Source organism: Notamacropus eugenii, chromosome 1 (genome assembly GCF_028372415.1).
Source record: "Notamacropus eugenii isolate mMacEug1 chromosome 1, mMacEug1.pri_v2, whole genome shotgun sequence".
In the NCBI taxonomy this organism is placed as follows: Eukaryota; Metazoa; Chordata; class Mammalia; order Diprotodontia; family Macropodidae; genus Notamacropus; species Notamacropus eugenii.
The window spans coordinates 276,150,629-276,167,390 of record NC_092872.1 but is presented as its reverse complement, the minus strand read 5'-3'; the positions used below and the strand labels follow the sequence as shown (position 1 = coordinate 276,167,390).

General features: G+C 36.4%; 1 protein-coding gene and 1 pseudogene across 2 annotated transcripts in view; both read right to left on the bottom strand.

The window, feature by feature from the left end:
* Positions 1-16,762, bottom strand: part of PCDH15 (protocadherin related 15) — a 2,324,555-nt gene that overhangs the window by 298,502 nt on the left and 2,009,291 nt on the right. The window lies entirely within an intron of this gene.
* Positions 10,780-12,157, bottom strand: LOC140517558 (cold-inducible RNA-binding protein pseudogene; annotated as a pseudogene).

Genomic DNA, 16,762 nt, shown 5'->3' with positions numbered 1-16,762 from the left:
TCTTCTCCAGTTCTTTATTTTAACTCTGTGTGTCTTTCTGTTTCCTGTGATACTTGCATACAATATAACGCTGGATTTTGGTTTCTAATCCATTCTGCATTGTTTTATGAGTGAACTCTTCTGATTTACATTAGCAGTTATGATCACTATGTATTTCCCTTCATTCAAATCCTGTTAATTCTCCATTTTTATCCTGTCTCTTCTCAAAAATTTATTTTTCTTCTAACTACTGCCTCCCTTAGTGCACTCTCCTTTTTATCATCTCCTTCCTTTCTCTTTACCCCTTCTCCTCCTGTTTCCCTATTGGGGAAGTTAGATTTCTACACACAAATGAGTGTGTGGGTGTATACATGCCTAAACATATAAGCATACATACATACACAATATACATATATTCTCTCTCTTTCTCTTACAACACACACACACACACACACACACACACACACACACACACACACTCTTTATAACAATCCTGATGGCAGTAAATTTCAAGTATTGGCTGCCACTCCCTCATTATTGCCAGCACCGTTAAAGCTCTTTCTCACCTCTTTCATGAGAGAAAAATTTCCACATTATACTTATTCCTTCCTTGTTCTCCAAGTGTATCCTTTTCTCTTATGTTTTGGAAATCATCCATCATAATCAACCTACATGCCCTCTGTCCACGTAAACTTCTTTTAACTGCCTAGTAGTAATAAAGTCCTTAAGAGTTACATGTGTCATCTTCCCACATGAGTCCCTTATGATCATTCTTTCACTCTTTTTACCTTTTTATGCTTTCCTTGAGTCTAGTGTCTGAAAATCAAATTTTCTATTCACTTCTGGTCTTTTCATCAGGCATGATTAAAAGTTCCCCTATTTTATTAAATGTGCATTTTTTTGTCATAAAGGATTATACTGATTTGCTGGGTATGCTATTCTTGATTATAATTCTAGCTCATCTGCCTTGCAGAATATATTACAAACCCTATACTTCTTTTATGTGAAAGCTGCTGAATATTGTATAATCTTGACTGTGGTGCCACATTATTAGAGCTATTTGTTTCTGGCTGCTTGCAATATGTTCTCCTTGACCTAGGAGCTCTGAAATTTGGCTGTGATACTCTTGGGAGTTTCATTTTGGGATGTCTTTCAGGAGGTGATGAGTGAATTATTTCTGTTTTTATTCTACCCTCTATTAAGGGTATTCATGCAATTTTCCTTAGTAATTTCTTGAAATATAATATCTTGACATTTTTGTTGATCATGGCTTTCAGATAGTCCTATAATTCTTAAATTTTATTTCATTCACTGATTTTTCCAGGTCAGTTGTTTTTCTGATTAGATATTTCACATTTTATTCTATTTTTTTTATTTGTAAAATTTAGTTTATTGTGTACTGCTGTCTCATGAAGCCATTAGATTTCACTTACTCAATTCTAAATTTTAAGGAATTATTCTATTCAATGACATTTACTACTTCTTTTTCCATTTGGCCTATTCTACTTTTTAAGGAGTTCTTTAGTGATTTTTTCTACTTCCTTTTCCATTTGATTTATTCTGCTTTTTTAGGGTGTTGTTTTCTCCATTTTTTCTTTTTTTAAAATTTGGTAACTTTCTTTTCAGAATTTTCTTGCATCACTCTCATTTCTTGTACCAATCTTTCCTCTTCTAGGAATTCTTTTGAGCTTAGGTCCATTCAGCATTTTTCTTTGACACTTTGTTTGTATCTGTTTTGACATTATTGTCTGCTATCGAATGTATGCCTTGATCTTCCTTGCTGTTATGGTAACTTTGTTATGTTCAATTTCTCTCTCTCTCTTTCTTTCATTATTTTCCTAGCCTATATCAAACTTTGAACTTAATGTTCAAGTTGGGCTTTCTGGGGGTGGGGAAGCACTTTCTCAAAGTTCAGCCTTTTTGTACTGATATTTCAAAATTAGTTCTGAGGGCCTACAAGTTTTTGGTGCTTCCAAGGTGGTATGAGAATGGGAGAGGTACAATCATTGTCCTTCTGGTCCACCCTCTGGTCTTTACCCAGGAAGGACCCCTGTTTACCTTCAACCAGAAGCATTAGTGCTCCTCTATACCCTGGAAATGGGCCCCTGCTCCCTTGTGACTGACCTCCAGTGCTCCTCTCTGTTTTGGAACTGTGACCCAGAACTGCATACAGACAAGAGAGTTGCCAACCAGTATGAACTATACCCATTGCTAGCAAAAGCTTGCCTATAATCTCTTTCTGACCACTTGTGTGATGCCATTACTGTCTCTGGGCTTAGAGCTCCAGAAGGTGCTATTGCTGCTGCTATGACTACTGTTGCTGCTTGTGATCAGAACACAGATTTCCATTTTGGTGCTACAGACCTCTCTTATTGATGTCTTCAGTTTTAGTAGTCCATAAAAATGTCTCATTCTGACCTTTTGTTGGCTGTCATTCCTAAATTTGATTTGAGGCACTATTGTAAAGTTGTTTGTAGGGTAATGTCAAAAGTTAGTTTGCTGCCTCTAATCCACCCTCTTGCTATTTAACTTTTTTAAAGCTCACAGTCCCAATTCAAAATCCCCATGGATTCTGAGTCAGACAAGTACATGTTATTATTGCTACTAATGCACCTGGTAAATTGAATATATCTTTATTTTCATAATATAATATGATTATGTACAAGCAAGAATAACAAATCTTCTGAGGGTGTATCTTGCTAGGAAATCAGAAATGGAAAGCCACCATCCAAAGGAAACTATGTCAGTTTCCATACTACTGTTTTCCTCTTCCTTTCACCTCTACCATTAGGAGGAAACTTTAATGCATTTTTAAAAATACATATATTTTTCTTTCATACTATAGACAGTGGAAAGTCCGGACAGTGCATTACTTTGTCTATGCAATGCTCAAAAGCCAAAAGACACTGAATATTATGGATTTTAAATTAGAATCAGTCTTCTGAAGATAAAATTGTTATGATTGCTTAGTCATATGGGTCTAAATGAATGTACGTTTTCAGCGTTTAGAAGGAAAACAGAGAGTGAAATAGCTGTCTTTAGACTAAAAAGTTTAGAGGTGATGGTGAAGAGGTGTCTAAACATATCACCAAATTCTCTCTAATGACATGGTGGAGGATTGTAGGGACATAGATTTAAGACAGGGATTGAACTTTAGGAGTTATTCTGTCTAAACTTCTCTTTTAAATGTGAGGAGCCTGAATCCAAGAAAGGATTGATCAAGATCAAATAGACACCAAATAGCTGTGAATGTTTCCAACCAGGCTTGCTATATCTTATAAGTGCTGTCTTCACTGTAACAGGTATAAAAATAAAAGTTTAAGACCTTAAAACTCAATTTCAATAACAATTTTGATCACCTGAAATCTTATTACCGTGAAAGTGACTTATGTTTTGATAACAACTGCTTAATTCGCTTTCCCTTGCCTCTCCCCTTTGATTGGAGGGCTGGAGGACAAAGTATTAAACTGCCCCCAATGCTTTCCTTTACAGAGGTTCACAACTTTACAGGTATCTCCATTTTCCATCAGCATGTCTGCTAGGCTTTGACTCCATGGGAATACTATGCCCACACATTGGGGACCCCCTGGTGATCACTGCTCCCCCCCTTTTGTTTCCTTTTATGTGTTGACCCCATTCCCATGCATTGAATTACAAACTCCTTAAGAAAAAGGAATCTCTCTCTCTCTGTCAAAGTTATATCTCAGTGCTTAGCACAACACCTGGTATTTAATACAATACATAGTCATATATTGTAGGTGGTTAATAAATGTCTAATTATTTGAATGAACAGAGAAGACTATCTATAGAAAAACTTACTAGTCACACTTCTTTGGAAACTGTGGTTTCTTGTTTTGTTGTTATTTTTATCGTTTATTATGAAAATAATTAAGAAGCATTTGAGTATTGTAATGTAATAAATAATGGAGGAAATGTTTTCAGAGAAATCCAACATGCTTTGTACGAATCAATGCAAAGTGACATGAACAAAACCAGGGACCAGTTATATGATAACAAAAATATTTTTAAAATATGTAATTTTGAAAGACTTAGGAATTCTGATAGAAAGGTCAATTACAATTCAAAATGAACTCATGATGAAGCATGCTAAATTAATCTAGAAAGAGAGGTGATGGATTCAGAATATAGATTAGGGCACATCTATTTTTTTGGACATGGTTAACATGGGAATTTGTTTTTCTTATCTATACATGTTCATAATAGGTTTTGTGTTTCTCATTTTCTCAATGGTGAGAGGGAGGGGGGCGGTAGAGAAAGAAATTGGAACCGAAAATAAAATAAAACTGTATTAAAAATTAAAAAAATATGATTGGGTAGAACAAAAAGTAGCCTCAAATATCTCTTCTTTAGGAAACAATCTCATATGCATTTGATATAATCTTAATATAGTTCCTTGATTGACAGGACCAAGGAGATTTTTTTTTAACTGATTCATTCTCCTTATCACCAATTCCAGGCTCTCCCTCTCCCTTCACTACTTAGGAACTTCTTCTCATTTGGGATTCATTTCATCTCCATTAATTATTCAATTCTGATTGTGGTAGCTACACTCTACCACATTTCAAGCCACTCTCATTCATTCCTCAGCGTGCTCATTTCTCTCTTCCTAATCTCCATCCTTCAAAACTCTTGTCTTCCTAATGGGGGAATTGAACACAAATGCAATTCTCCAGCAAATACTCTCTTCCCAATTCCTCAATTTATTCACTTCATATTAACTACTTCTCCATCCTACTCCAGTAACACAGAGATGGCCATAACCTTTAATCTGCCATTATCTGCAAGTATTCTGCTTCCTTGTTCATGAATGCTGAAATTTCTTTTTTCTGCTCACACTTTTATCATTTCATCTTTCCCTCTGCTTTATCATTCCTAATCCCATTGTCATCCTTACTGTGCCCTCTAATCCCTTTAAGTTCTACCCAAGACTGTTATCCCGTATACTGCTTATGTATACTCTCCTCTTTTCCCCATCTAGCCTCTGTGGCCTCAACTTGCCTCAGTACTATCTTCTCTTGAGGGTTCTTGCTCCCTTATTCTATTGCCAACATTGCCTGCCAAGTCCCAGACTGGCGTAACTTCCATCAGTTATTGCCTTTTCTCCTGTTTACGTGGTGCTAAACAAGCCAGAGAAAATTATGTGACCTCTACGAATTTATGGTTCATAATCTCAACTGAGTCCTCAGTGCAGAAAGAAAATCCTTTTTTAAATCTCCAAACTCAATTATACTTACTATAACAGATTTTCCAAATCTTTTCATCGCTCATCAAATCTCCCAAGCCTTCTATCTCTCCCCACCCTCTCACTTGAGAATCTTGAATCATATTTCACTGAAAAAAATTGAAGGTCATTCACTAAGACCTCCTTCTTCTCCTCTTTCTCCTCATCTTAGATCTCTCTGATGCCTTTTCATCTTACCTGTTTCACCTTAAGAGGTGGCCCTCTTCTTACCAGGGTAAATTCCTCTATGTGCACAAGTGGCTCCTCTCCATCCCATCTTCTCCAACAGAGTGTGCCTTCAGTTATCCCCACTATCTCTAATCTTTCTTGTCACTTGCCTGCTTCCTGTTGCCTACAAACATACCAATATACTCCCCATCCTCAAAAATCTGTCACTTGTTCTGTCTCTGCTAGATATCACCTTATATTATAACCCCCTTTTGTGGTTAATCTCTTTGAGAAGACTCACTTCAAGTATTGTCTTCACTTCCTTTCCTCTCACATTCTTCTGCCTCCTTGGCAGTTTTGTTTCCGACCTCACCCTTCTACTAAAATGGCTTTCTCCAGGTACCATTACCCCGTTAATTGTCCATTCTAAAAGTCTTTCCTTCTCATCCTTCTTTACCTCTTGGTTGCTTTTGATGTGGTTAATTATCCCCTTTTTAATACTCTCCTCTCATGACACTGTTCTCCTCCCAGTTCTTTTACTTCCTGTAGGACTCTCCCCCTCCTACCCCCCCACCCCCAGTTTCCTTTGCTGGATTTTCCTCCAGGTCATGCTTACTTACCCAGAGTATTCCTTAAGGCTTTGTTCTGGGTTCTATCTCTTTCTTCATATATACTATTGTGCTTGGTGACCTCATCAGCTCTCATGGATTGTATTGCAGATGATCCCGAGATCTACTTACAGGACCCTAACCTCTCTCCTGACTTTCAGTCTCACATCTCCAATCATTTATTGGCATCTTGAACTGGATTACCAGATTAAACTCAACATATTTAAACCTGAACTCATAACTTTTCCTTTGCACCCTCTCCCCCTTCCAAACTTTCCTAATAAAGTTTAATTTGCCACCATCCTTCTGGTCATCCAGTCTGCCAGACTAGATGTTATCCCTAAGTGCTCCCTTTCTCTCACTTTCTATATCCATTCACTTGCCAAGTATTGTCATTTCAAACCTGGAGACTTCTCAGAAGGGAGTCATCTGTCCTCTGATACTACTACTGTATACAATACGATTTGATGATCATCACTGCAAATTGCACTATTGTGATAGTCTGCTGTGGTAGGGATGGGGGATTGATCTGTAGGATTCACTTCTCTTCTCATGCTAACCTCAGCTGTCAAGATGATCTTCCTAAAGCACAAGTCTCCTAAAACATGTCTCACCATGTCATTTCTCTTACTGTGATTTGTATCACAGCAGCTTCTTATCACCTTGAGGATCAAAGGCAAATCCTGTTTGGTTTATAAAGATCTTCATAATGTGGCTTCCCCTACCTTCCCTTGCCACATACTCTTTGATTGAATGAAACTGGCTCTTTATTGTGACATAAACAAGACATTCCATCCCCTTATGGAAGGTCACATAGCAGGTCTCTTTCAGAGGCAAGACTTGAACCCAAATAATTTTGACTCCAATACCCACTCTAGTTACTATGGCATAATGTCTCTTTAAAACTTCATTACATTTTTCCCCCCTGTTCCACGAGCCAAGATGGTGGAGTGATTGGTAACTGCTATCTCCCTCCCCTTGTTGACCTTGACCAGCCCAGAGATTACTGCCCTGGAAAAAGTCTTGGAGCAGCAGAAGGGGTAAACAGACTCTCAGCACAGGAGGCTAGAAAGAAAGGAGGGTTCCTCTTGCTGTGGCCAAAGGCGATCAGTGCAGGATCACAGTTGTCCCAGACAGTCCCACCTCAACAAACCAGATGAAGATCCTGAACCCTAGAGGGGTGAAGCCAGCAACTGCTAACACCAGGACTGGTGTGCCTCAGGACCCCAGTGAAATTGGGAAGACATTAGTGCAGAAAGCTGAGCTTTCCTATGCTCTAGCTCAGCAAAGGAGCCTCTAGCATCCAGATCACCCATCCCCCACACTTACTGATCTACCTCCAGGGTAAACTGTGGGAAACCCCAAAAGACCAAACCTGCACCTGCTTTCAAACATAAGTCAGCTCAGCACCAGGTAAGCTGCAGCATTTAATTTCCAGTTGAAAGAATCAGAGGCCACAACACAAAAAGCCTCAAGTTTTAGGCACAAGAACTGTGGGGCAGAGCTCCCTATGCCACAGACACAGAGATCTACCTTAAAAGCCAGGAAAAGGGTTGTTATCATGAGTAAAAAACAAAGCAAAAAAGACCATAGAATCTTTCTATAGGGACAAGTAGCAAAACACAAATACCAAGGAGGTCAGCACTGAGACTGTACTCCCATCTGAAACTTCAGAAGGGAATATGAACTGGTCAGAAGAACAAAAAGCCTTCTTGGAAGCGCTCTGGAAGAATTTTAAAACCCAAAATAGATAAATAGAAGAAAAACTGACCAATGATTTAATAAAAATGAAAAAAAGAATTCACTGAAGAGAACAGCTCCTTAAAAAGGAAAATTGGACAAATAGAAAAGGAAATATAAAACCTAACTGGTGAAAATAAATACTTAAAAGGAACAATTGGACAGATGGAAAAGGAGATACAAAAGTTAACTGAAGAAAACAATTTGATAAAAAATAGATTTGGGCAAGTAGAAGCTAATGAATCTATGAGACATCAAGAATCAGTCAAACAGAATGTAAAGAATAAAAAGATAGAAGGAAATGTAAAATATCTAATTGTAAAAACAACTGATCTGGAAAATAGATCCAGGAGAGAAAATCTAAGGATTATTGGGCTACCAGAAAGCCATGATGAAAAAAAGAGCCTGGATAATATCATCCAAGAAATAATGAAGGAAAATTGCCCAGAAGTCCTAGATCCAGAGGGCAAAACAGTCATTGAAAGAATCCATCGTTCATCTCTTGAAAGGGACTCCAAACTAAAAACACCAAGGAATATCATTGCCCAATTCCAGCACTATCAAGTGAAGGAGAAAATACTGCAGGCAGCCAGAAAGAAACAATTCAAATACTGAGGAGCTACAGTCAAGATCACACAGGACCTTGTAGCTTCTACATTAAAAGATCGAACAAATTGGAATACAAAATTCTGTAAGGCAAAGGAACTGGGACTACAACCAAGGATCAATTACCTAGCAAAGTTGAGCATAATATTTCAGGCAAGGAGATGGACATTCAATGAAATAAGGGATTTCAAGACCTTCCTGATGAAAAGGCCAGAACTCAACAGAAAATTTGATGCTCAAACACAGGTCAAGAGAGGCATAAAAAGGTAAAAGGGAAAACAACAACAAAAAAAAACTTGTTACATAATATGGGCAAACTCTTTACATTCCTATAAGGGAAGATGATACTTCTTAATCTTGAGAATTGTATATTCATTATGACATGTAAAAAGGAAATACATAGGTAGATGGAGGGGGTATAAATTAAATGATGTGATAACAAATGTGATTTAAGGGTGAGAAGGGATTGTAATAGGAGATGTGAAAAGGAGGAGGCAGAAAAAAGATCCATCACAGGAAGAGGCACAGAAATATATTACAGTAGAGGGAAAGAGGGGAGGGAGATGAGTATTGAGAGGTATTCTCATCTGATTGGATTAAAGGAGGGTAAAACAAACTCAGTTAAATATATAAAAACAACTAGTTCTATGGGCAATAGGAAGGTAAGGGGGAAAGAAAAGGGAGGGGAGGCCAAAAGGGAGGGAAGAAGTAGTAAGGGAAAAGGGGATTAAAAGGGAGGGGGGCTGACAGAAGGGAGGGAAGACTGAGGGAGGCGATGGTCACAAATTAAAACTCTATTGGGGAGGGGAAGGGAAAAGGGAGAATTAAAAGCAGAAATAAGGGGAAAGGGGATGGAGGGAAAAACACAAATAGTAATCATAACTATAAATTTGAATGGGATGAACTCTCTCATAAAACAGAGACAGATAGCAGAACGGATTAAAAACCATAATCCAATAATATGTTGTTTACAAGAAACACATTTGAAAAGAGGAGATACACAGAGTAAAGGTAAAAGGTTGGAGCAGAATTTATTGTTCTTCATCTGATGTAAAAAAAAGCAGGGGTAGCAATTCCAATCTCGGACAAAGCAAAAGCAGAAATAGATCTAATCAAAAAAGATAAGGAAGGAAACTATATCCTGCTAAAAGGCACCATAAACAACGAAGCAATTTCATTACTAAACATATATGCTCCAAGGGGTATAGCATCCAGATTCTTAGAGGAGAAGTTAAGGGAGTTACAGAAAGAAATAGACAGCAAAACTACACTACTGGGGGACCTCAACCGCCCCCTCTCTGAAATGGATAAATATAACCTCAAAATAAATAAGACAGACATTAAGGAGGTGAATAGAACTCTATTGTTGATGATAGATCACTGGAGAAAATTGAATGGGGATAGAAAGGAATACACCTTTTTCTCAGCAATACATGGCACATATACAAAAATTGACCATGTACTAGTCCATTAAAAACCTCACAATGCAGTTCAGAAAGGCAAAGATAATCAATGCATTCTTCTCAGATCATAATGCAATAAAAATTGTATGTAATCAAAGGCCATGGAAACATAAACCAAAAACTAATTGGAAACTAAACAATCTAATCCTAAAAAATGAGTGAGTTAAACAATAAATTATAGAAACAATCAACAACAACATTCAAGAGAATGACAATAATAAGACACCCTCCAAAATGTTATAGGATACTGGAAAAGAAGTTCTTAGGGGAAGTTTATATCTTTGAGTGCCTACCCGAATAAAACAGAGAAAGAGGAGATAAATAAATTGGGCATGCAGCTGAAAAAACAGGAAAAAGTACAAATTGAAAATCCCCAAGTAAATGCAAAATTAGAAATATTGAAAACCAAAGGACAGATTAACAAAATTGAAATTTATAAAACTATTGAACTAATAAATAAAACTAGGAGTTGGTTTTATGAAAAAACCAATAAAATTGATAGACCTTTGGTCAATTTGATTAAAAAGAAAGAAAGAAGAAAACCAAATTACCAATATCAAAATTGAAAAGGGTGAACTCACCTATAATGAGGAAATTAAAACAATAATAAGAAATTACTTTGCCCAACTGTATGCCCATAAATTTGACAATTTAAATGAGATGGATGATTATTTTACAGGATACAAATTTCTCAGACTAACAGAAGAGGAAGTTGAATACTTAAATAACCCTATCTCAGAAAAAGAAATTGAACAAGCCATCAATGAACTCTCTAGGAAAAAGTCTCCAGGACCAGATGGATTCACAAGTGAATTCTATCAAACATTTAAAGAACAGTTAATTCCAATACTATATAGACTATTTGGGAAAACTGGGGAAGAAGGAGTCCTCCCAAATGTTTTTTATGATACAAATACTGTTTTGATACCTAAACTAGGAAGAGACAAAACAGAGAAAGAAAATTATAGACCAATTTCTTTTTTTTTTTCATTTCAGATGGTCTTTTAATAGGCTTCATAAAGCCAAATAAAACTGTATACAAGAATTCCTTAACCACTTCAAATACAATATCAATGGAATATGCATACTTCTTCCAGTAAAAAAAGGACAATATAAATAAACATTTTCAAGAACCTCTTTTATGGAAAGCTTGCAAGTCTATTTCTGGGTAATTTACAGTATACAGTAAAAATACCTTTATGCAGAGTGAACATACAAGCAGTTTCTCTTTAGATATACCAAGGTGGTCTGCCTCTCCACAAACCCTCATGGCTGCATTCCTACCTTGCTACACTAAAGGAAGGTTACAAAAAGTTGAAGGTAACGCACTTAAAAAAAAAAAAAAAAAAAGCCAAACCTCCACAGCTTGTTCAGCTTCCCGTGAACATTGAATTTAAGCTCCTTTTCTAGCTCAAAGAAAACTGAACCAGGGCCCCCAATTTCACAAGCTTTTGTTGTAAAAAGAAAAAAAAATTAAAAAATTAAAACAAAACCAAAAGAAAAAAAAAACAACAAAAAAGAAAACCACACCTTGGCTCATGACGAAAAGGAAAAAAAATCTGAAGTGCTTTCAAAAATGCTTTAAAAAAGAAAAAAAAACACTCGAGAACAGACAAGAGCTTTCTTAAAAGAAAAGTCTAATTAGGCCATTTCATGTCCGAAGCTGTCAGGCTGTGTTTTGACAAGATCAGAACTGATAATACTACAAAAGTGAATAAAAGTAGATGGGTACTACACAATAACGATTCAGCGAAGCTCCAAAAATCTTTATAAATACAGTCATTGGAAGGACGATCTTGATTCAGGAAGGATTTTTACTCGTTGTGTGTAGCATAACTGTCATAGCTGTCTCTGTAAGACCCTCCTGAAAACCGGTCACCGTAACCTCCTTGACTCCTGCTGCTTCTGTAATAGTCTCTGGAATATCCATATCCCCCACTTCTTGATTCAAATCTGTTCCCCCCCATAACCGTGGTCTTCACCTCCTCTAGAAAAACCACGGCCTCTACCCCGACCTCCACGGAAGAAGCCTCGGCCACTGGATGAACCTCGTTGGTACCCCTGGGATCGGTTTTCTGATGATTTGCCTGCCTGGTCAACTCTAATCTGCTGCCCATCAACAGACTTTCCATTCATGACCATCATTGTATCTTTAGCATCGTCTATGTTCTCAAATGTAACAAAGCCCAAACCTCTGGATCTCTGAGTTTCCTTATCTTTCACAACAACAACCTCAGCAATCTGTCCATACTTGGAGAAGACCTGTTCCAATGACTGTTCATTGGTATCAAAACTCAGTCCACCAACGAAGAGTTTTCCCTTCATCTGATGCCATCTTGACAGGTGTGTTGGATGGGACAGGAAGGATAAGCAATATCAGCGGGCAGACCAGAGCCACCTGAGCCTCCTAACAGGAAAATCTAGACCAATTTCTAATGACTATAGATGCAAAAATTTTAAATAAGATTTTAGTAAAAAGAATGCAGCAACTTATCATGAGAATAATACATTATGATCAAGTAGGATTTATACCAGGAATGCAGGGATGGTTCAATATAAGGAAAACTATTAACATTATTGATCATATCAACAATAAAACTAACAGAAACCACATGATTATCTCAACAGATGCAGAAAAAACTTTTGACTAAATACAACACCCATTCATACTGAAAACACTGGAGAATACAGGAATAAATGGAACTTTCCATAAAATAATAAGCTGTATCTTCCTAAAACCTTCTTCAAGTGTTACATGCAATGGGAATAAGCTAGATGCATTTCCAGTAAGATCAGGGGTGAAACATGGATGTCCATTATCACCACTATTATTCAATATGGTACTAGAAATGTTAGCTGTAGTAATAAGAGAAGAGAAAGAAATAGAAGGAATTAGAATAGGCAAAGAAGAAACTAAGTTATCACTCTTTGCAGATGAAATGATCATATACTTAGAGAATCAAGTAAAAAACTACTTGAAATAATAAAGAACTTTGGCAAAGTTGCAGGTTACAAAATAAACCCACACATCTTTTACATTTACAAATCATATACATTTCTATAAATTGCTAACAAAGTCCAACAACAAGAGATAGAAGGAGAAATCCCATTTAAAGCTAGAGTAGACACTGTAAAATATTTGGGAATCTACCTGCCAAAACAAACCCAGGGACTATATGAACACAATTATAAAACACTTTTCACACAAAGAAAGTCAGATCTAAGTAAGTGGAAAAACATCAGTTGCTCCTGGGTGGGCTGAGAAAATATAATAAAAATGACAATTTTACCTACATTAATTTACTTATTCAGTGCCATACTAACAAACTATCAGATAATAATTTTGTAGAGCTAGAAAAAATAGTATCAAAATTCATCGGGAAGAAAAAAAGATCTGGAATATCAAGGGAATTAATGAAAAGAAATGCTAGGGAAGGTGGCCTAGCTCTACCACATCTCAAATTGCATTATAAAACAGCAATTATCAGAACCACTTGTTACTGGCTAAGAAACAGAAGGGTAGACGTGTGGAATAGGTTAGGTACCCAACACAACAGTCAATGAATATAGCAATCTACTGTTTGATAAACCTATGGACCTCAGCTTCTGGGATAAGAACTCACTGTTCAACAATAATAGCTGGATAAACCAGATAACTGCATGGCAGAAACTAGGCATAGGCCAATGCTGGAAACCATACACAAGAATAAAATCCAAATGGGTACATGATTTAGGTATAAAGACTGATACTATAAACAAATTAGTGGAGCAAGGAACAGTATATTTATCACATTTATGGAGAAGGGAAGAAATTTTGACTAAATAAGAGTAGAAAAAATTATAAAGTGCAAAATGGATAATTTTGATTACATTAAATTGAAAAGTTTTTGCACAAACAAACCCAATGCAACCAAGATCAAGAGGGAAGCAGAAAACTGGGAAAGAATTTTTGTAACTAATATCTGTGATAAAGGCCTCATTTCTAAAATATATAGAGAACTGAGTCAAATGTACAAGAATACAAGTCATCCCCCAACTGATAAATGGTCAAAGGATATGAACAGGCAGTTTTCAGAGGAAGAAATCAAAACTATCTACAGTCATATGAAAAAATGCTCTAAATCACTATTGATTAGAGAGATGCAAAGCAAAACAACTCTGAGGTACCACACATCACACCTATCAGATTGGCTAACATAACAAAACAGGATGATGAAAAATGTTTGAGAAGATGTGGGAGAGTTGGAAAACTAATTCATTGTTGGTGGAGCTGTGAGCTGATCCAGCCATTCTGGAGAACAATTTGGAACTATACCCAAAGGGCTACAAAAATGTGCATACCCTTTGAGCCAGCAATACCACTTCTAGGACTGTATCCCCAAGAGATCATAAAAATGGGAAAGGGTCCCATATGTACAAAAATATTTATAGCAGCACTCTTTGTGGTAGCCAAAAACTGGAAATCCAGGGGATGTCCATCAATTGGGGAATGGCTGAATAATTATGGTGTATGAATGAAATGGAATACTGTTGTGCTGTAAGAAATGATGAACAGAACGACTTTAGAGAGGCCTGGAAAGACTTGTTTAACTGATGCTGAGCAAAAGGAGCAGAACCAGGAGAACTTTGTACACAGCAACAACCACAGTGTGCAAGGATTTCTTCTGATAGACTTAGAACTCCATTGCAATGCAAGACTTAAAATATTCCCAATGGTCTCTTTGGGCAAAATGCCTTCCACATCCAGAGAAAGGACTATGGAATTTGGTCATAGAATGTAGCAGATAATTTTCTTTTGTATTACATTTTGGTTTGTTTTATGATTTCTCCCACTCATTTTAATTCTTCTATGCAACATGACTAAGGTGAAAATGTGTTTATTAAGAATGTAGGTGTAGAACCTATATAAAATTGTATGCTGACTCAAGAAGGGAGGGGGGAGATAGGAGGGAAGGAAGAGTAGGGACAGAAAAAAAATCTAAGTAATATGGAAGTGATTGTAGAACAGTGAAAACAAATAAAACAATAAATAATTTTTTTAAATCATTACTTTTGTTTCTGTTACAAAAATTAAAGCTAATGTTGTCATACCTGGAAGATGCTGCTAAATGTTTAACAACAAGCTCTCAAAAATGTGTACTTATGATACACTTTTAAGTTTAATCTGCATTATTAATACTTTTTCTACCACTTTTTTATTGTTATTATTTATTATTTTATTCTCCTCACTTTCATTTAAAAACAATTTTTTAACATTTGTTTTTAAAACATTGTTCTTTCTTCCCTTCCCAAGCACCAACCTCTCATTGAGAAAGCAAGCATTTCAGTATAATTATCCGTGTCCTCATGCAAAGCATTTCCGTAATAGTCAAGCAATGAAAGAAAACAAAAAAAAAACCCTCAAGAATAATAAAAAAGTTAAAAAAATGTCTGTTTCAATGTGTGTTGAAACATCATCAGTACTTTCTCTGGGGATGGATATCATTTTTTATCATAAGTCTTTCAGAGTTGTCTTGGATCATTGGATTTCTGAGAATAGCTAAGTCATTCACACTGTACAATATTGTGTTACTTCATACATAGAATATTACTCTTTACTTCAGCACATTCAACTTTTTCCACATTTTTCTGAGGGCATCCTGCTTATCATTTCTTATAACACAATAGTATTTCATCATAATCATATACCACAATTTGTTCAATTATTCCCCAATTGATGGGAATCCTCTCAATTTCTAATTCTTTGTCACCAGAAGAAAAGCTACAATAAATATTTTGCAATTAGAAATGCTTTTTCTTTTTCTTACACCTGTTTTTGGATACAAACCCACTGGTAGTATTGCTAAGTCAAAGGGCATTCATTGTTTTATAGCCCTTTGGGCATAGTCCCAAATTGTTCTACAAAATGGTTGAATCAGTTCACAGGTCCACCAAAAATGCATTAATGTCTCATTGTTCCCACATTCTCTCCAACATTTATCACTTGCCTTTTGCTTCCTGTTAGCCCATCTAATAGGTATGAGGTAGTACCTCAGAATTGTTTTAATTTGCATTTCTACAATCAATAACAAACTAAAGCATTTTTGAAAATTTGACTATAGTTTTGATTACATCATGTAAAAACTGTTCATATCTTTTGATCATTTATCAGTTAGACAATGGCTCAGCTTTTTAAATTTGATTCAGTTCTCTAAATGTTTAAGAAATGAGGCTTTTATCACAGAAACTTGCTTCACTTTTTCCCCCCAGTTACTATTGCTAACTGTATTTCCCTCAATCCTATTTCCATGCTCCTTTGTTGTATTTTCCCTCTACTTTCATCCTGTCCCTCCTTAAAAATATTTTACTTCTGACTACCCCCTCCTCCAATCTGTCTTTCCTTATATCACAAACATCCCTTTCTTTATGCCCTTCCCCTCCTACTTTCTGGTAGATTTCCATGCCCAATTGAGTGTATATGTTTTTCAGTCTTTGAGCCAGTTTTAATGAGTGAGGTTCACTCACTCCTCTTCACTTCCCCCATCTTCTCCTTGACTGAAAAAGCTTTTCCTTGTCTCTTTTATGTGAGATAATTTACCCCTTCCTACTTCTTCCTTTCTTTTTCTCCCAGTCCATCCCTACCTCAGTCCTTAATTCAAGTCACACTTGTACCCTTTGTTTATTTATACCCCTAATCACCCTAATAAGGAGAAAGTTCTTATGAGTTACAGTTATCATCTTCCTATGTAGGAATGTAAACAGTTTAACATTATGAAGTCTTGTATAATTCCTCTTTTCTATTTACCTCTGTATGTTGCTTTTGAATCTTGTATTTGAAAGTCAAGTTTTCTATTGAGCTCTGTTCTCTTCATCTAGAATACTTGAAAGTCCTCAATTTCACTGAATATCCAATTTTATCCCCTTGAAGGATTATACTGCATTTTGCTGAGGTGATTTTTGTTGTAATCCTAGCGCTC